The sequence below is a fragment of the Littorina saxatilis genome, linkage group LG15, assembly GCF_037325665.1.
Source record: "Littorina saxatilis isolate snail1 linkage group LG15, US_GU_Lsax_2.0, whole genome shotgun sequence".
NCBI lineage: Eukaryota > Metazoa > Mollusca > Gastropoda > Littorinimorpha > Littorinidae > Littorina > Littorina saxatilis.
Window position 1 is genome coordinate 12721914 of NC_090259.1, and position 22444 is coordinate 12744357.

A 22444-nucleotide genomic window follows, 5' to 3' on the forward strand; every position below is an offset into this window, starting at 1 on the left:
TTACAACGAGGATCTATCACACAAAAATCACAGACTTTATAAAACATACTGAACAACAGCACTAAAAGAAACATCAAAACTATACTACGGTAAATGTAAAACGTAACTCGTGTAAATCTCGTTCTACACAGCAAGTCATGTAGCATTTACTATTTTTCAGATTTAAAACAAATCCTGAGCACAAGGATTGCCAAAATTCAAAAATGAAGAATTCAAACAATAATCTGGGTATGGATGAACAGACAACAATAACAAACAGAAGAAAACAGCTTTGTCAGTTTGCTTGCTTGGTTGTTGTTGTTGTTGGTTTTTTAATCATTATCATGTGTCTATTGTTTGTCTTGTTTGTTCATTTTAACAACCAATACACTGAAATAATAAATTACCTTCCAAAAAATGTAAGCAACAGTTGGATATTTTTCAATAAACATCATCGACAGGAACCGTTTGCTTCCAATAAATGATCGGTCAAGACAATGCCATTTTCGATCAAGAACAAAAAGCAAACTACAACACGGGAGTTTTCACCTTTGCATTCTTCTTCTTCATCTTCAGCGTTCCAGAATTGTCTGGTTACGTGTGAGCTCGTTTGCCCATTTGGGTTCCCCACACTATACTATGAGAGCATAGTCAGCTTCACTCCGATTTCGTTGAGTAGGCATGCTGGGTATTTTTGTGTTTCCAAAACCCACCGAACTCTGACATGGATTACAGGATCTTTTCTGTGCGCACTTGGTCTTGTGCTTGCGTGTACACACGAAGTGGGAAAAGTCACTAGCAGGTCTGCACATAAGTTGACCTGGGAGATCGGAAACATCTCCTATCTTAACCCACCAGGCGGCAGCGACCGCCTTTGCATTCAAAACGGTGTCATTTATCCACCTTTAACAACGTAGATTTCAAGGATAACACAAAAACATTTCACATCCACAAACTTCAGGTCTACATCCTGGAAAGACTGAACAACAGACATCTTGTTTTTAATGTTATCAATATTCTTTTTCTCCACGAAAAATATGGAAACTAGTTGCATGTAATTCCTTCAGTAAAGAATACGAGTTAATTTAAAAATGTCCAGTGTTTTTATAACTACTGTTTTACCAAAAGGGGTGTGAATTATATTCTCTAAAAATTCAGGAATTTATAGAATATCTGTCAGATGTATTTGTCATTCTGTATCTATATGTAACCAACGCACCCATGCATGAAAACACACACACACACACACACACACACACAAACACACAAACACACACACGCACGCACTCGCATACACATATACACTGTCACACACACACATACACACATAAACACACACACACACACACACACACACACACATATCACTCCAATCAAATATAATCTTTATAAAGCAACCCCAAAATTACAGCCGTCAACATCGGCATAATAAACAGGTAGACGATAAAGAACAAGCTGTCAAACATGGCCGCCACTTCCTGCCAACTGTAGTCCGGTTCTTTCCTCATTTCCTCTTCGCGAGATTCCGACGAAAAGACCTCCTGGAGCCTGACTTTGGAACCTTCGCTCACTTTAGAGATGGGTCGGGACAGGTCCAACCTTTGCCTTCCCGGATACGCGGAGACAGGTTCCACTTCTGTTTTCTGCACCTTGCGGTTTCTCGTCAGGATGTTGCGAAACGTGAAGTCTCGTAGCGGGACGAGAACACGCGTGACGATGACGCGCATGGCAGACGACATGGTCTTGGTGGGGTCGCGGTGATACAGGTTCAGCACCCAGCAGGTCAACAGGGTGGCGAGCACACCAAGACACAGCACTATGGCCAGGTACACCTCTGCAACACAGGCAGGATGAATTCATGTGAAGAAATGGGAATCTGACCTAGACACAGCTTTGTGTCTACTTTAAGCTGCCGTGCGTAAGTGTGTCGTAAGTACTCTCGTCCCGTCAATAGACGTATTTGACAGAGTTTGGGCATGAGCAAAATTAATAAGAAACCAACGGAGCGTTTATTGAATAGAAAGCAATAGTGTTAAACAATGGCGACTGCACGTGAGAGGGAACAATAAAGAGACCAAAAAGCAATGTACTCACCGTTAAAATGACGAACACGGAACGAATAACAGCGACGTTTCGACCTAAGGGTCTTCTTCAGGCACAAAAACACAACAATATACACACAAAAAAGAAGAAGAAAGACGATAGAACAGATAAAGAAAGCAATAATAAACGTTTACATGTTAAAACAAACAAGAAAAAAAATCAAGTTGCGTGAAGCGATATCAAAACATTAAGTCAATATGTCAGGTTGAAACTAAAAGATCAACATGAAATACCAGCCATCACCGAGACTAAATGTAGTAAGGATCTTTGCTAGCAGAAGACGGAGACGGTCACGCTCGCCTCCGCGAAGGATGCGAACGTAGTACCTTTTTTCTTGAATAGTGAGCTCATTTTTGTTAATAAACATTCTTTACCCATATATATTTGGATTCAGAAAAGTATCAGATCAAATCATTTTGGGATTGATTTCTCAAATTTTAATTGTCTTCATAATTTTGCCTAATTAGCATATTTCCATAAATTGTTAGTACATTTTAGAGTAAACATGGCATATCTCTATTTTTCGATTCAGGAGATAACGGAGAATAAAATGAAATCCTTTTTTGACCGATTACTTAAAACAAATTGTAATTGTTTTATTTCAGATATTTTAAGACCAAACTCATTCCTTAACTTTTAAGCTTTCATGCTGAAATGCAATCCCATAGTCCGGGCTTCGTCAACAAATTGCGTGTCCAAAATTTCAATCAATTTGATAAAAGAAAGTAAGTGCGTGACATGGCTGCCTCAACTTTCACAAAAAGCCGGATATGACGTCATCAAATTCATTTGTCAAAAGAAGGAAACAATAATGTGGGGATATCGTCTGGACGAATTGTTATTTTAATTTTCATGAAGATCGGCCCAATAGTTTCCTGGGAATCGCTCAACACATACATACACACACACATACATACATACATACATACATATACATACATACATATATACATGCATGCATACATACATACATACATACATACATACATACATACATACATACATACGTATACATACATACATACATACATACATACATACACACATGCACCACGACCCTCGTCTCGATTCCCCGTCTATGTGTAACCGAGTGCCGTAACACAACGATCACCTCGGAAGGCGAAGTGCAATCAAACAGGATTGAAAATGTTAGGGCTAATTTCTTAGCCCTATAAAAATTGTTATGCAAACCCGAAGGTTTCCATGAACATACAGACAATCGGAAACCACCAGACCCCATCACAAACAGAACTCCACAATCCACCGGTGTTGGTTTAAAGGCCAACAACTCGGGTGCAGAGTCTGCTGTGAAAGGAGCGGTAGCCTCCCCTGTCACACATACATACATACATACATACATACATACATACATACATACATACATACATGCATACATACATACATACATCTATATATATATACGACTAGTGTCTGTGTGTCTGTCTGTGTATCTGTGTGTCTGTGTGTCTGTGCGCGATGCACGGCCAAAGTTCTCGATGGATCTGCTTCAAATTTGGTGGGCATATTCAAGTAGACCCGGGACACGACACAACCTGGTCGATATTTCAACACGTGCTCTCAGCGCGCAGCGCGGAACCGATTTTGGTTCCACCTCAGCTATTTTGGTTCCACCTCAGCTTACCCGGGCCCCCATACCGACACACCATAGCCGCTACACCACATCACAACGCCAAAGTTCTCGGTGGATCTTTTTCAAATTTGGACACCGTATTCAGCTACACCCCGGACACAATATCATCGATGAGATATTTCAACACGTGCTCTCAGCGCGCAGCGCTGAACTCATTTTCGTTTTTGTGTTCATTTCACCATTATAAGTAACTCTTCCTTATCTTCTCCAGTGTTTGGCGTTTATCTCCCTTCCTTCGTGTGGCTTTCCCGTTCAGTTGTAAGTTACTATTATTTTTAGAATGTCACTGCGCTGTCCACTGCGCTGTCCACAACGCTTCCCTTGCACCCGTAAGTTGTTCTTACTGTCAAAGTGAAAAGGTCGAATCAATTTATAGCCACGCGAAAAATACACTCTCACCTATCTCTATATATTTATAGATACAGATATGCATATATATATACGGCTTCTCTGTGTGTGTGTGTGTTTGTGTGTGTGTGTGGGCAAAAACCTATGTATTATAGAGTTCTGTTTGTGATGGGGTCTAGCGGCTTTTGTCTGTCTGTATGTTCTGGCATGTGAGAAGCCACAGCAGATGATATAGGGCTAAGAAATAAGCTCAAAAATTCTCAATCCCGTTTGACAGGACTTCGCCTTTCAAAGGTGATTGTGGTGAACCGCCACGCTGTCTGTCTCTGTCGCGCCGTTCACCCCAAATTCCCGTTTCTGAGGTACTATTTTTAGAATGTCACTGCGCTGTCCAGAACGCTTCCCTTGCACCCGTAAGTTGTTCTTACTGTCAAAGTGAAAAGGTCGAATCAATTTATAGCCACGCAAAAAATACACTCTCACCTATCTCTATATATTTATAGATATAGATATACATATATATATATACGGCTTCTCTGTGTGTGTGTTTGTGTGTGTGTGTGTGGGAAAAAACCTGTTGATTGTAGAGTTCTGTTTGTGATGGGGTCTAGCGGCTTTCGTCTGTCTGTATGTTCTGGCATTTGAGAAGCCACAACAGATAATATAGGGCTAAGAAATAAGCTCTAAAATGCTCAATCCCGTTTGACAGGACTTCGCTTGCAGAGGTGATTGTGATGAACCGCCACGCTGTCTGTCTCTGTCTCGCGATTCACCCCGGCGAAGCCGGGTATTCCTCTAGTACATACATACATACATACATACGTACATACATGCACCACGACCCTCGTCTCGATTCCCCGTCCATGTTAAATCGTTTAGTCAAAAGTTGACTAATTTAAAAACTCGAAAATCCACAGTATACCCAGAACTTAAAGTACTCACGCAGCACGGACACATCGTTGGAGATGGGGGGCAGGGTGTCAATGACCCAGGTCAAGAAGACGATTTAGGACAGCAGCACGGTCAACGCGTAGCCAATCTTCTCCCCGGACTCCAGGGGCACCATGAACACGAAACACATCAGTAGTGACGTCAGTACTATGGGCACCAGCTGCACAAAGATCAACCATCACTGATGGTATTAATAGGTACGATGAACACGAAACACATCAGTAGTGACGTCAGTACTGTGGGCATCAGCTGCACAAAGATCAACACTCATTGATGTTATTAATAGGTGCGATGAACACACAACACATCAGTAATGACGTCAGTACTGTGGGCATCAGCTGCACAAAGATCAACAATAATTGAATTCATCAGTGGGCATAGACCACATCAGTAGTGACGTCAGTACTATGGACATCAGCTGCACAGAAATCAACAATAATTGATTTCATCAGTGGGCATAAACCACATCAGCACTGATGTCAGCACTATCGGCATTAGCTGAACAATGATTAACACTCATGTATCCAACATACGTGTGACATACCACTCATGTATCCAACATACGTGTGACATACCACTCATGTAATAACAATATCGTTTACTCCACAGTGCATGTGAAAAGGTCGTGTCTGGCAGGAACCTGATTTTCCACTGCCCGTGATGCCGAGTCACCGCGACAAACGTCATTCTTTGAACACTTGGGAGAATTTTAAGAACGTACACCTCACGATATGGTTTCTAGAGTGACGTCTCTTTGCTTTGACGTCAAAGATTACGTGATCCAGGTTCCATTTGAAGCTTCTTCAATCTGGGCGCTTCGACTGGGGGACGTTTGGAGCAATAGACACACAAGTACAGTTCGTAGGATAAACACAATACTACATAGCTTCCTATGTGATGCCAGGTTTACACTCATTGTGTTTTCAAATATTGAAAAGCTCGTTTTCGCTCGCAGTTCAATATTTAAAAACATAACTCGTGTAAAACTGGTATCCCATACTGTAGGAAGCCATGTACTATTCTCTGTTGATGTCCTTAGTGGGCACGATGAACACGAAACACATCAAAGTGATCAGACATTTCTAAAACTATGTCACATCCAAGTGTATGTATCCTTTTAACAACAGTGAACACATGAATACCCCTTACACGTGCAACATTTTGAACTGTGGTGCTTCTGCTACCCTTACCCATACATTACTCATTTTGACAGGAAACATGCCTCGAGTCTACGCATGAGAAAAAAGTAATTAAATGGGACATTGCATCACCCCCTCCCCCTCCCAAACAAAATTGCTAAGGAGAGAAATAAACAGATAAGCAGGCGTTAAGCCCTAATTTATAAGACACTAAATGAAACGTGAGTACAGGGTATCAGACAATCGCACAATAATCACCAATAAAGAAACTGGCATTGAGAAGCAAATAACTGTTCAATGTCCAAGCTTAAAGTGTAAAACCTGATTTCAATCAGTTCTTTTTCAATCCTGTCTATCTTTCTAATTTGGATTTTGCGAAAGACCTATTTTACTTCAACTTTCCATCTCAGGGGCTGGCTCCAGCCTTGACTGATCTTTATTCGTGATAAACTTAAAAACTGATACGCACCAGATTCTGTCCGTAGAACTGCCACTTCCTGCGAAATTTAAAGTGCATGAAAAGGCGGGTGAAACTTTTGGCGCCATCGGAGAACGAGCCGTTACTGGTGTAGTAGCTCTGGAGGTCCCACTCTCCGTTGGCAGAGTAGTATTCAAAGATCATGGGACTGCAACAAGATTAGTTGCAACAGAACATGTCTATGGTACAGTATATCATATCAGTTACGGCATATTGTAACCAGGTGGGAGCCATCAGATTTATGTGACTGATGTGATAATCGACATGTGCCCCGCTGAAGAATCCCGGATCTATTACTGCCTGGGATATGCCGTTAAAGCTGTGGTTATCGCTATCACTATCCGGGGCTAGGTGTTTGAAAAGATAGGGCTATAAGAATCTTATACAGAATTATGAACAGCGAAGGCGGCCTGAAAACCAACCTACACTACCTGCATGAGCTTGGGAGTTTCATTCACCGCTTGACTTTTGCGCTGGTAACTTCCTGTTTGGATGTCAAAGATTCACTGCAACGAGGCGCCTCGTTATTTACAGTCGCTGATTACAAAATCAACTGACAGGTATGGTTCCAAGAAGTTACTGCCAGCATTATCACGCATTAACTTTTCCGATTTAAGATTTCTTTTACATGGATCACGTGACCGCCGCTCAAATAAGGGTACCCTTGAAATCGACATGACAAAAACGGAAGGGCCCACTTAAAAATCAAAAAAAATCCCAATGGGCAAACCTTTGCAACTTTTACATGCGAGAAGAAAGCCATATCAATGTTTTACCCCGAACAGGTTGTTTTGAATGTTGGTAAAGAACGGGGTGCTCCGCTGGCTGGTTTGAGTACGTGTCGGTGAGTGCGTGCGTGCATGCATTTGTGCTCCTGGGGGAGGAGGGAGCTGGGTGGCGGGAAGAAGGGAGAGTACTTCGCTGGCTGCTCATGTGTACACGAAAATATATTCCAAAGTACTTGCTTTCCCAATGCGAACATGTTCGGGTTTGTGTGAGCAAGTCAGCCTCCTGTTCAATTTTGTAAGGGTGTTTTTTTTCTCATTTTCTCGATTCACGCCTTGCAGGACCGCGTGACCCAGAATAACTGACAGACCTAAGGTAAAGGCCATACGGTTTGTGGGGAGCAACAAGAACTTCCAGCTAGAAAACACGTGGGGAAAATACGTGGAACTTTACTCATGGCTTGCTTTGGAAGACTGATCAGCACACAGAACCGTCGCGATATAACCTTGAACGGTTGAAAACGACGTTAAACACCAAATAAAGAAAGAAACAGCACACAGAACACATCTACACCGTAACCCAGCTGCAGCCACTCATTTTGCAAAAGTATTTTCTAAGTGAAACGTCCACGTAAATAATTATCACATGCTTAAACGCGTGAGAAACATGTTTCACCATGTCCGATTATTTTTCCCCGCAGAGACAGCCACAGATTCTCAGTCACTTTCAGCTTGGGATAAAACGAGAAGCGATTACACCCCTTTGTTAAAAATATATGACGTAATGATACATGTGACGCGAGTACGACAACACTTTTTTTAATTATTGTCCAAAAGTATTTTTCCACGCATTTGTCACAAGAGGGTTGAAATATGATGACATTTGTTTATCCTTGGATAAGATAAAGACATTGTCTAATATTTCTTATATCGGGAGTCTCCGGATAAGAAAATCCTCGGATATAAGAACGAAAAAATAGTTTCCCCTGGACTTTCTTATAAGCGGGTTCCATTGTAGTTCCTTTTCAACTGTACTCTCAATGGAAAGCAGCCAGGATGTTCCCGTTCGGTGAGAGTTCAAATGGAAGTGTGTTTGTACTGTATGTAAAAGCTTGGGAAGCTCAGTGATCTGAAACAGATGGTTTATGGGAGAAGGAGAGTGGCTTTTAACCTCTATCCTTATGTCTTAAAGATCACTCAGTGAGTCTGTCAGTCAGACCCGCTCCCCTCTTCTTACCCTGGCGTAAGATTCATTTCAATGGAAGCCAAGCCCCAGCCTGTGACGATGATGGTACAGGTCTGCATCTCGAAAGGGAAGTTGGCGATCTTCATCTCGCACGATGTGCTGGTCTCTAGAGGGGGGTACCAGAATACTGTTCCGCTGCTATCAATGCGCAACGGTGTGCCGTCGTTGTTTTTTCCACCGAGTGTTCCCACGTCGGTCACACTGAAATATCATACGTCGGGATATCAAACTGTTGACTAGCATAATACTTTACTGTGATATAGTATAATCGGGAATGTTATAAATATAAAGAATACAATATGGCTTTGCTGTGTCGTACCACATTAACATGAGTTGCATGGGCTCAGTTACACCTAAACCGGGGGTCAGTTTTGTGTCCACTACCACAACAGCTAAATACTGATGGATTGTGTTCAAACTTGGCCTATGGAAAGGTTATTAGTTGTACTTCTGTATTATATACAGTTTTAAGCAATAAAGTGTTTGCAAAGATATGATAAATTAATTAAATAAAAAAATCAAACGGAACGCCCCGAATGAACGGTAAGGTCATGTTGGAAAAAATATCTTCACACACAGTCAACTGAACAGAACAAAACTCTACAAATCTACAGACAAGACTTGTATCTGGTTTGTGAACCTCAAATACAGTTGCTGCTGGGTAATTTTATCAATTTAGTGATGGGGTCAGTCCGACACTTTTTTTTAACAAAAAATCAATTGATGCACATCCCTCTAATTAAAAAAGTAGAGTACACAGACTTAAAATTGAGGTTCACAAACCAGCCCTATGTGTAAGTAGAACACACACAAACTGACAAAGTTTTAGGTCAATATCTTAAAAAACAAAAAAGTTATGCTGTCCTGAGCGGTCGAACAGTGTATTTTTCGGACAAAAAAGTGGCCGTCAAAATCCATGGTGACGGCCAAAAAACACAAATCTACTCACAGTGGCTGGCCTCTGCTTGTTTAATATCCACCTGCCATGTAAGGAACTCCCTCCACTGCAACCAGTTCTTCTTCTCTTCCCAGTCTCCTCAATCTCTGTGCTCTTCTGATTCACTTGAATCACTGGATGGCAGCTTGTACAAGTTCAAAAGTTTCCTTTCTGAACATGTAGGCGTGGAACTTTGCAAAATCGTGTCTTCAGCATCAGGTACAATGTCAACAGTTTCTGCATTTTCATTCAATACCATGGGTTGAATTCCAGAAGATGTTGATTCACTGGACTTGTTTTGCTTCTTCGTGTGCTGATTCCCAGCAAATGTACGTTTCTTTCTCTTCGTGCCCCGCAGTTTGGGATCAGAAGGCATTCTGACAGCCTTCACCGATGTAAACCTCACAAAACCTTGAAAAAATAACTGAAAAAACCTTCGAAACACGCTCTCAGTCGAAGAATTTGAAGAAACGGAAGTGGTTGTTTGCAGGGAGCATAAATTATTTCCCTTGAATAGGGAGTAGCTCATTATTTTTGTGCGAAAGCTGTCACAGTGTCAGCCTGAAAATCGAAAGTTGGGGGAGAAAATGGCGTCTGTAGCGTTCAGACCCCCCTCACTAAAAAAAAAAAAAAAAAAAAGGTTATATTTATAAAAAAAAAAGGAAGACTGTGTGTGAAAATATATTCATTTTGCTACATAAAACATTCAAAGACTAAGTAAAACAAAAATAAGTGATTTTTTTCAACAGCCAGCGAAAGCGAGCGTTTCAATATTTGAAAAAAGCAACGAGTTTAAATTTTGTAAACACACCAAGCTATGTTGAATTCTGTTGATCCTATAAAATGTACTTGCGTGCCTTCTGCTCTAAACATCCCGGATTCCACGCGTCCAAAGTGAAGACGCTTCTTATGGAAACTCGACCTCTGCCAAAAGCTTACTGTAATCTCTGACTTCAAAAGAAAGGGACGTCCCTCTAGAAAGTAAAGCGTGATATATTAGTTAAACAAATTCTTCCAGTGAAAACAGCAAGCGCAAATGTGATTCCAGAACAACGTTTGTCTCGGGAACTTTGGCATCATGAGCAGTGGAAAATCGGGTCCCTGTCAGACTAGTTTTGACACGACCATTCACATGATATGCCCACTCGTGAATTGAACGATGTTGTTATCTCATGAGTGGTCTCTCTTACGAATGTAGGATAAACTTAAAGGTACTGAACTTGTCAAATCCAGGTGCACGGAGCCCCTGGGACTTTTAGTCATACCTCAGGCAGCTATCCGTTAGAAGAACTGCCAAGTGTCATTGACTTGCACCTAAAGAGTCAAGAACTGCGATTTTTTTACGAATTAATTTCGTACTCGGACCCGGCTGGTCTTGACCTATTTTTGGATCTAAATTTAGATCAGGTAGATCACCACATCATGCACAAAAAGACACGTCACTAGCAAACTATGTCAGACATCATCATGAGTTTGTGTAAAACAAAATGGAGGCCGGAATCACTCAGTTGAATCGAACTCCGACCAAACACCATGTAATAACTAGGTTAATTTATGCACTCGCGCGAACAAGAAACTGTCGAGCTTCACAGATGTCGTCGTTGGGTAGTTTTGGGTTTGTTTTACTACCATAGGAGGATTTTTGAACTGTAAATGCACTCAGCTGCAACAAAAACGCAAAACGAAGGCTGTGAGCTGCACTGTGCCTTTAAATATCATTGTGAATGTCATCAGGATAAACTGTGAAATATCATGATGTGAAACATCATACTGTGGAATATAGTACTGGGGAATATTTGCAGTTGAGTGTAACACTGTTGAATATTATACTGCGGAATATTATACTGTGGAACACAATACTGCGGAATTTTTTTACACTGGAATAATATACTGTGGAAGATCATACTGCAGAATACCACACTATGGAATATTTTTGAGAGGAATGCTATAAACTAGAATATCTTGATGTTGAATATCATACTGTGGAACATCATATTGTAAAATATTAGACCGCGGAACAATATTAAGTGGAATAATATTATGTGGAATATTATAGAGTGGAACATTATACTCTGGGATATTATACCGTGGATAAACTGAAATATTATAACGAGGAACATAAAACACACAAATAGTAATCATTCATTGAATTATAGTACACTGGAATACTTTACTGTGTTATATTATACTGTGAAACATTATTCACTGGAATATTATACACTGTGAAATATCATGCAGTGTAATATCATACTGTGGAATGTGATGCCATGGAATATTATACGCTGGAATATAATACACTGAAATACTATACTATGGAATTTCAAACACTGGGCTATCATACTGTGGAATGCTATACTGAGAATATCAGACTGTGGAATATAATACTACGAAATAAACTACAGTGAAATATAAAAATGTATTATAGTATAGACTTGGATATCATACCCTAGAATAATATACTGTAGAATATCACACCGTAGCATTTCATGCAATCATGCAAACAGGCAAGTAGTCAGTCAGTCAGTCATTCAATCAGTCAATTAGATAAACAGGCAAACAAACAAGTAGACAGGCAGTAAACCAGTCAGTAAGTCAAATAGTAAATCCATCAAACAGTCAATTAGGCAGTCGATCAGTAAGCCAGTCGGTTGGTCAGTCAGTCAAATAATTAACCAAACAGATAGGTTGCCAGGCAGAACGTCAGTTAGTTGAGTAGTCATTCAGTCGATCTATAAATACAAAGACTTAGATTAGTCAAAATGGATCCAAAAATTCATCATCGAGTGCCATAACATGCATGGCACGTGTGTACGTCTGCTAGGAGTTGATTCCCCAACAAGTTTGATGTCAACAGACCCTCACACACAAACAGACATAGGGAAAGAAAATGGCATATATTACTCCCAGTGGAAAGCTAGCAGCAACAACAGCAGCGCTGCCATGGTGGGTGAGTGTGAAAGTGTAACCATCCACCTGTACTTGGCAGAGTGACCGAGGTTTTTGGTGTGTAACAGCGGTGACACTGGTTGGGACACGGATGCCGTCTCTGAGTCTCACATACAGATGACTCGTCAAACTTACGCATTCTCCACAACGATAGGAGGAGTCCATATTTTCTCCGGAGAGACGGTGATGGTGTCGATATTGCCGTGGGATGCTGGTGTCCAGGTTAGTCTTGGATCATGCCATCTCTGGACAAAGCACCGTTACATGGCAATCATCATCGTCATCAACTTCGTCGTCGTCCTCCTCCTCCTCCTTATCATCATCTTTATCTTCACCATCATCATCATCATCATCATCATCATCATCATCATCATTGTCATTGTCATCACCATCACTATCATCGTCATCGTCGTCGTCGTCGTCGTCATTTTGACAACAATTATCAACCACGGTAACACGTTCACAGTCCTTGCATATTGCATACACATTACCACCTTAATACCATGTATATATGTTCACGCGGGATGTAGCTGTCTCCTTACATTTATTTATGTTTTAGCTCATGTTCAACAGAGGGGTTTAAACGCACATGCATGATTGTATAACAACACATCACTTACCACGAAGTATATTATCGTGAAGGACATGTACTGCTTACCAATGTCCTGTAAAAAGCAAGAAATATTTGTGAAAAACGTAAAGCTTCGTTTCCTCGAATGTACATTAAGGTTGCTTCCCGGTAAAGGTGCATGTATGGTTTACTAAAATGATAAGCGGACAGACAAACACATAACACTTTTTGAATTCTGGAGCGACATAGGTAAGTAAGCTTTCAAAAATCATAAGGAGACCGATAACAAGAATAGCCTGACCAATTTGGCAAATTGTTTAGAGACAGAGTTACAAACAAACGTATGAAAATGACAGGCAGACAGACGAACAAATCAGATTTAACACATTATTTTGAGACAGGCGTTCAAATCACCTTACCAGAAAAGATAGGAGACAGACATACAAACGAGACTGACCAAATTGTTTAAAGACAGAGTTTCAAATAAAACGTATGAAAACTACGGGCAGACAGACGAACAAATAAGATTTAACACACTATTTTGAGACAGAGGTTCAAATCACCTTACTAACAAGAGGCGAAGCCTTCAAGGCTACCGTAAGAAATCGACAAACAGTAACACAAACTCACTCACTGCGTCACACACACACACACACACACAAACACACACACACACACATACACACACACACACACACACACACACACACACACAGACACACACGCACACAGACACACACACACACAGACACACACACACACACACAGAAAGAGCATAGGTGGAACTGTGCAAGAAAGCGAGACACTAGATCTAGATCTGTCTGTCTGCATGTAGCCTACTTACAGGGACACGACTGCCAACTAGTTTCGGCCCGCTCAAAATAATAATGACCGAGACTTTCAGTACTTCCTTCGCGTGACGTCTAACCCTCTTACTTCATAATGTGACGTCAATGTAATGTGACGTCTTCAAATGTTAGAGTTTCTACCACAGACATACACACGCACATACGCACGCACACACGCACGCACGCACGCACAGACAGACAAAGTTACGATCGCATAGGCTACACTTACGTGAGCCAAAAATGATAGGAGACAGACGAACAAAACGAGACTGGCCAAATTGTTCAGAGACAAAGTTCCAAATAATGACAGGCAGACAGACTAACTAATCAGATTTAACATATTATTTTGAGACAGAGGTTCAAATCACCTTACCAAAGATGATAGGAGACAGACAAACAAAACGTAATTGACCAAATTGTTTAAAGACAGAGTTTCAAATAAACGTATAAAATATATACAGACAGACGAACAAATCAGATCTAACACATTATTTTGAGAAAGAGGTTCAAAATACCTTACCGGTATCAAAAATGATAGGAGACAGACATACAAACAAGACTGACTAAAGTGTTCAGAGACAAAGTTTTAAATAAACGTGTACAAATGACAGGCAGATAGACGAACTAATCAGAGTTAACACATTATTTTGAGACAGATGTTCAAATCACCTTACCAACAATGATAGGAGACCGACAAACAAATCGACACTGACCAAATTGTTTAGAGACACAGTTTCAAATAAACGTATACAAATTACAGACAGACAGGCGAACAAATCAGATTTTAACACATTATTTAAAAAAAATAGGTTCAAATTACCTTACCGGTATCAAAAATGATAGGAGACAGACATACAAACGAGACTGACCAAAGTGTTAAGAGACAGAGGCAACAGGCTGACATAAACGTCCGTCGTGTCCTGTGGCCGGACAGAAGTGGTGTAAGTCCCGAACAGTGTCGTCTGCAAAGTTTCCTCTTCAGCTATGCTCCATGCACCCACTGTTCCCAAAAAAATAAGTTTAGCATGGTGGCAGTGTTACAACACAGTCAACAGGATTGTGCTTTAGTGACGATTGGTGAAGAAGCACTGTTCTGTATTCAAAATTCACTTAAATGTTCTTTTTGTGTGTATTTTTTGTGTGGTAAAAGGTATTAATATGTTCGTCTTGTTAATCATTATTATTACCAATTCAGGGCCCCATATGGCTTTTTTACCAATCAGGACGGATTCTAGGTGACCCTCTAAATGTTATACGTTCAGGCAGGGACCCTATTTGTTTATGAAGCTAAACATTAACAAGACAAAGTAAAAATTTAAATCAGCAATATCAGCGTGATTTATTCTAAAGAATGACACTTCAAAACTGTCAGATAATACTTTCTTTATCTAAAAAAAATACCGAAAAGCGAGTTTTGTCGGTGGGTGCTTTACGGAACAGCAAGACACCGCCCATCCTCTGAGTGTGCAATGCCGACCCGCTCACTTGAAATCTAAATTATCTAAGTTCGGCAAAATCTAGTGAAATTGCGTCACTTGCTTTGTGTCAAATGTATCTTTACGTCATTTCCCATCCGTCTGGAGTCGGTTCTAAATCTGTCGCTCTCTGTTCAAGAAGAAAAAGCGAAGCAATCGAAACGCATGTTCAACATGGTTTATCTTGTGAGATTGTTGTGTGTCAAACGTATTTGACCAGTGAATATTCATCACGTCAGGTGTGTTACTCTGATTGGCTGACCCAGGTCACGAGAATTCTTTGACTGACAGGCATAATCAGGTAGGAGCGCTTAAGTTCCCATTGCGGCTGTTCTGTCTAAATCGCGGGGTCGCTTCAAAAAAAATGTTGGTCGAATTACTGTAATAAAACCGTTATTTGTAATATGCTGACTGTTAGCAAATGATAACATACATGTCTCACAAACGATATCAGCATTCGCCTAAAAGGCTCATGCTTGATATCTTTTTTTCGACAAGTCTGTTATCAGTTGCTAACATTCAGCATATTACAAATAACTCATATTATTCTAGTGCCCCATATGACTACGTACGTATCTGCATGACCAATCAGGGGCGATTCTAGGTGACCCGCTAAATGTTATGACGGTCAAGCTGGGACCTTTTTGTCTATCACTCTCAAAATAATGAAGCCAAACTAAAAGTTTGAACTAAACATAATTATCAGGATGACTTATTCTAAGGAACGATACTTTTTTAATTTATTTTAAACAATAAAATGCTTCACCATGTTTAAATACCGAAAAGTCAACTTTGTCGGTGGGTGTGTGTGTGTGTGGACAGAATGGCAATACAACACCCACCTTCTCGGAATGACATGCTGTATTCAGCTCGATTGAAAATTGCGCTATCAAATTTTAAAGAATCATTCGTACTGTCTTGTGCTGTTCTTGTATCGGTGAGTACAGATATCTTTCGTTTTTTGTTAATGTGACAGGGGAGGCTACCGCTCCTTTCACAGCAGACTCTGCACCCGAGTTGTTGGCCTTTAAAAGTCAACACCCGTGGATTGTGGAAATCTGTTTGTGATGGGGTCTGGTGGTTTCCGATTGTCTGTATGTTCATGGAAACCTTCGGAAATTAGCCCTAACATTTTCAATCCTGTTTGATTGCACTTCGCTTCCCGAGGTGATCGTAGTGTTTCGGCACTCGGTTACATCTGGCGCTGCGAGCAGGATGGGACTCGGCATGATATGTTCAGGTAATGGCATAATATGACCACTGAACATTTTCGTGCTGTTCCCATTCTGCGAACTTGGGATGGACAGTGGTCCCCCGGTTCGGAACTTCGGGACGAAGTTCATTTCAAACGGGGGCGATTGTGACAGGGGAGGCTACCGCTCCTTTCACAGCAGACTCTGCACCCGAGTTGTTGGCCTTTAAAAGTCAACACCCGTGGATTGTGGAAATCTGTTTGTGATGGGGTCTGGTGGTTTCCGATTGTCTGTATGTTCATGGAAACCTTCGGGTTTGCATAACAGTTTTTATAGGGCTAAGAAATTAGCCCTAAAATTTTCAATCCTGTTTGATTGCACTTCGCTTCCCGAGGTGATCGTTGTGTTTCGGCACACGGTTACATTACATTTAGTCAAGTTTTGACTAAATGTTTTAACATAGAGGGGGAATCGAGACGAGGGTCGTGGTGTTTGTGTGTGTGTGTGTGTGTGTGTGTGTGTGTGTGTGTGTGTGTGTGTGTGTGTGTGTCTGTGTGTGTCTGTGTGTGTGTGTGTGTGTAGAGCGATTCAGACTAAACTACTGGACCGATCTTTATGAAATTTGATATGACAGTTCCTGGGTACGATATCCCCGGATATTTTTTTCATTTTTCCGATAAATGTCTTTGATGACGTCATATCTGGCTTTTCGTGAAAGTTGAGGCGGCACTGTCACGCTCTCATTTTTCAACCAAATTGGTTGAAATTTTGGTCAAGTAATCTTCGACGAAGCCCGGACTTTGGTATTGCATTTCAGCTTGGTGGCTTGAAAATTAATTCATGACTTTGGTCATTAAAAATCTGAAAATTGTAAAAAAAATATTATTTTATAAAACGATCCAAATTTACGTTCATCTTATTCTCCATCATCAAAAACATATACATATGTTATATTTGGATTAAAAACAAGCTCTGAAAATTAAAAATATAAAAATTATTATGGGCGGGGATATAGCTCAGTTGGTAGCGCGCTGGATTTGTATTCAGTTGGCCGCTGTCTGCGTGAGTTCGATCCCAGGTTCGGCGGAAATTTATTTCACAGAGTCAACTTTGTGTGCAGACTCTCTTCGGTGTCCGAACCTCCCCCCGTGTACACTACATTGGGTGTGCACGTTAAAGATCCCACGATTGACAAAAGGGTCTTTCCTGGCAAAATTGCTTAGGCACAGTTAATAATTGTCTACCTATACCCGTGTGACTTGGAATAATAGGCCGTGAAAGGTAAATATGCGCCGAAATGGCTGCAATCTACTGGCCGTATAAAATTTCATCTCACACGGCATCACTGCAGAGCGCCTAGAACTGTACCCACGGAATATGCGCGATATAAGACTCATTGATTGATTGATTGATTGAAAATTAAATTGTCCAAATCAATTTAAAAACACTTTCATCTTATTCCTTGTCGGTTCCTGATTCCAAAAACATATAGATATGATATGTTTGGATTCAAAACACGCTCAGAAAGTTAAAACGAAGAGAGGTACAGAAAAGCGTGCTATCCTTCTCAGCGCAACTACTACCCCGCTCTTCTTGTCAATTTCACTGCCTTTGCCACGAGCGGTGGACTGACGATGCTACGAGTATACCACACCGGTGACACTGTGACGGTTCCCCTACGCTTTGTGTTCGGTGCCCTGACCCTTTGTGTACTCGCATTCAGTTTATGGGACACGCTAACTGCCTCTTTCTCACGCTGAAGAATTCACGCAGGTGATGATGTTACGGGAGGTTTATTGTTGTATTCCGTGACCATGACGCTGACCCTGGTGAAAACTACAAAAAGTAATTTAGAATACTAGAATCACTAAGATGAAACATCAAAGCACATTCTCATAAACGCATAACTTCAAACATGTTAATCACCTCTTTAAATGGTGAGACGGCGTCAAAGAAAGCACAAATCATTAAAGCATAATTATTACATTGACGTGACGCAGATTCCGGCTTAAGTAATAACTCATAACATTCAAATAACAGAATTACTAACACTGAATAAACAAAATAGGCAGCGAAATTAAGCGAATCGTCCGAAGTCTCAAATAGTCAAATCCGGTCAGACCATGAATTCGCGCATAAATTATCAAAGTAAACTAGCTTAACCAACGTATATTTCCCTTTCGGCACTATAATTACACTGAGTTAACTGCGAATTTAAAATCCATAAAAAATGTCAAAATTACCCTACAAATTAGATACTCATCAAATCAAACTTGAAATTTCATCATCTACAGTTATTATTGCGGACAATTTATTCGCTCAAACAAAACAAGCCGATAATCAGCAGAAAACGCATAAACAACGTCCAAAAATATTCAAGAAAAACGTCTCGACATATGCGGCAAATCCGAGCACAAAGTCAGTTGCAAACGGTGCAATATAATAGGCATATTTCGGTAAACAATAAGGCAATCATAATGCAAACAATCAACAGATAAATCAACATACCTGTACTGCGCATTGTCCCATTAAAGAAACTAACTTCAGACCACAAACTTCACTGAAGTGTAAAAAAAAGAAAAGAAAAGATAGGCTTCCTTGAACCTTAAGCCTACTGCCTCCGACGGTTGCCAGTGGAAAAATGACCTTCAATCGCTATTCAGTTCCCGCATACCCTTTTCTGAATAGTGCTCAATACAAAAACACAACTGGATTCTTTGGCCAAGCAACACAAGCACGAAATCAGCGCACACTTCGTTGCAAAAACTCACGCCGATACCGGTGAAAGAGTGAAGCTTTGGCTAACACGACCAACAAGAAGGAATAACAGAGGGGTCAACACACATTGAAGAAGGAGAGAGAGAAGGAAAGAAGGACAGAGGGTAGGAGGGAAAGAGAGAGAGAGGGGAAAGGAGGGAGAGAGGGAAGGAGGGAGAGATAGGGAAAGGGAAAGAGAAAGGGAAGGAGAGGAGAAAGAGAAAGGACGTAGAAATGGAGAGAGAGAGAGAGAGAGAGAGAGAGAGAGAGAGAGAGAGAGAGATGGAAGAAAAGAAAGAAAGATAAAGAGATAGAAGTTAAAGAGACCTAAAAGAGCAGAAAGAAAGTAAAGAATGAAGAGCTAGCGAAAAGAACAGTAAAAAGAATGAATAAGGGAAGAACGTAGCAACAAAAAAGGAAACAGTATAAGAGAGAAGAAGCTAGAGCAGGCAAAAAGAGTTTGCAAAGAAGAAAGAATAAAGTGCTCAAGACAACAGGCCTCAGAGGGAATGGCCGTGCACTGCCAATCCAAAAGAGGCCTACAGAAGGTGAAGAACGAAAGAAGGGAAGGCACAGAAGAGGGTAAGTACAGAAGAGCTGAAGAAGGAACAGAGGTGGATAAAAGGAAAGAGTAAGAGGAAAAGAAAGGGAATGAGAGTGAAGAAGAAAAGGAGGAGAGTGACGATTCAACAAACACCCAAAGATTGCATTTTGAAAACGCACATAAAAATTCTCGCCTATGAAGGCGAGCACACTCCCGGCCGAAGCTGCATGCAGCTTCCAAAACTCTAAACAAGGTAAACTTGAAATAATCATTAGTCACAATAATATCAACAATGAAATAGAAAACTTGAAATTGTTCACCCAGTCTTTAAGGCCAAAAAAAGTCAAAGGGTAATCCGCTTTAGACTGGCCTGAGCAAGAAGCAAACCAGCATTACGCTGTCAACGAGTCTTTCAAAAGTTAAACAGACAATGTCAAAAACAGTAATCACTGCTACTCAGTGTCTTTCAAGTGGAGTGGGACCAGCTTGTGAATGGGTCGGTCGATGAAAGATGTCTGCACCTTAGGCAAACCTTTGGTCGTCTTCACCGAGGTCGAGACCCGCAGCTGAACCGACCGAATCAAGCCATCGCCACCTGGATATGTCTTCTCGACGCGGGCCATTCTCCAGGTGCCTCTCGGAGCTCCATCTTCAATGAGAAGAACAACCATGCCAGGCTGCACAGCGTCCTTCTGGTGAAACCACTTTCGTCTCGGCTGCAGTGTTGGCAGATACTCTTTCTTCCACCTAGTCCAGAATTGTTCTACCAGGTACTGTACTCTCCTCCATCTCTTTCTTGAATACTGATCTTCCTTCTGGAAGGTTCCTGGAGGTGGAAAGATCGGTTCCGGTTTCAGTGTGAGCAGGTGGTTGGGTGTCAGAGGTTCGCAAGAAGTCGGGTCTTCCAGCTGAGTCACGCAGAGAGGCCTGTTATTGACCACACTGGCGACTTCATGGAACAAAGTTGAAAGAGTGTCTGAAGTAAGCCTGCTTCCATGCTCCAAGAGCAGTCCGGAGAACACCTGGCGAACAGTTCTGATGAGTCGTTCCCAGACGCCTCCAAAGTGGCTGGCATGAGGAGGATTGAAGATGAAGTTGCAGTTCCGTTCAACCATTTCTTTGACTACCCTGTCTGGATCCATTTCATGACGAGCTTGTCTAAACTCTCGAGCTGCACCGACGAAGTTGGTTCCCCTGTCACATCGAATAGTCTTGACATTGCCGCGGATTGCAATAAATCTTCGTAGTCCACAGATGAAAGAGTCCGTGGTCATGTCTTCTAAGACTTCCAGATGGACAGCACGTGATGCAAGGCAGGTGAGGATCAGTCCATATCGTTTTGCTTCCTTCCTGCCGTGCCGTACTGTGAAGGGTCCAAAGCAATCCAGGCCAGTGTTGGTGAAGGGAGGTGAAGCTTCTATTCTCTCTGCAGGGAGATCAGCCATTCTCTGCTCCATTGGTCTTCCTCTCAGTCTGGCGCAAGGAACACACCTGTGGATTACAGATGTAACCAGGCGACGTGCACCACAGATCCACAATCCTCTTGACTGTAGGGCTGCTAAAGTAGTCGTACGACCTTGATGTCCAACTTTCTTATGGTGATACCTGGTAAGAAGCAGAGACAAGTGAGACTCGCGTGGCAGTATGAGAGGATGTTTGATCTTGTGGTCTTCCTCAGAACTTGACAGGCGTCCACCAACTCTGAGCAGGCCCTCCTTGTCAGTGTAGGCAGCGAGACGTTTCAACTCTGCATGAGTGGATCGCGATGCAACAGGATAGTAGATCAACTGTATGCTCCTGACGAGCCGCTCAAATGCAGTTTCCCTATCTTCCAGGGGGGTCGCAACCGAATCTCTGCTTGGAGTAGTTGTTTTCTGGATCAGGCGCAGCCAGGTCATGATGCGCATCACCACTTGAATCAGCTTCTCGAGTGTGGAGAATCCTTTGACCAATTCCTCTGCATCATCTCGAGGTTTCGTTGGTGCACACACGAAATGGGATCTCACTTCTCGGTCATTGTCTTCAACAGGCACGTCTGGTGGGTCATCAGGACAAGTAAAGTCTTTTTCCAGTAGCCTAATCAGGTGCTCGTTAGTGCGATCTCTAGTGCGAAAACAGAAGGCAGATTTTCTGGTGGGCGGTCTTGGCTGTTCGAGAGTCTTTGAAGCGAAGGCGTTTGCAGGGGGTCCATCTTGTTCACATGATGCCGCGACCTCTCCAACTAGGCCCCAGCCCAGTCTCGTTCGTTGAGCGTAGGGTTGGCCAGGTTCACCGAAAACTACTTCCAAAGGGCGTAGAGCTTCAGATACATTGACGCCCAATAGAATGGCGATGGGAGCATCCAAGAGAGGGGGAAAACAGTGGGCGATGTGTTCAAGATGAGACATGGAAAGTATAGTGTCTCGCGTGGGAATCTGGCTCCGATCAACACTGATCTCTGGGTGGGAATAGGCTTTTGGAACTTTGAGAGTCTCTTTGGAATCATAGGCTCTCACACGTAGATTGGTGAACGACTTGCATTCCACTGTTTCTGCCTTGGAGGTCATAGTGGTC

General features: G+C 41.7%; 1 pseudogene; it reads right to left on the bottom strand.

Moving 5' to 3' along the window:
* Positions 1 to 992: 992 nt before the first annotated feature.
* LOC138948602 (neuronal acetylcholine receptor subunit beta-3-like) overlaps positions 993 to 22444 on the bottom strand; it is a 31179-nt pseudogene continuing 9727 nt past the window's right edge.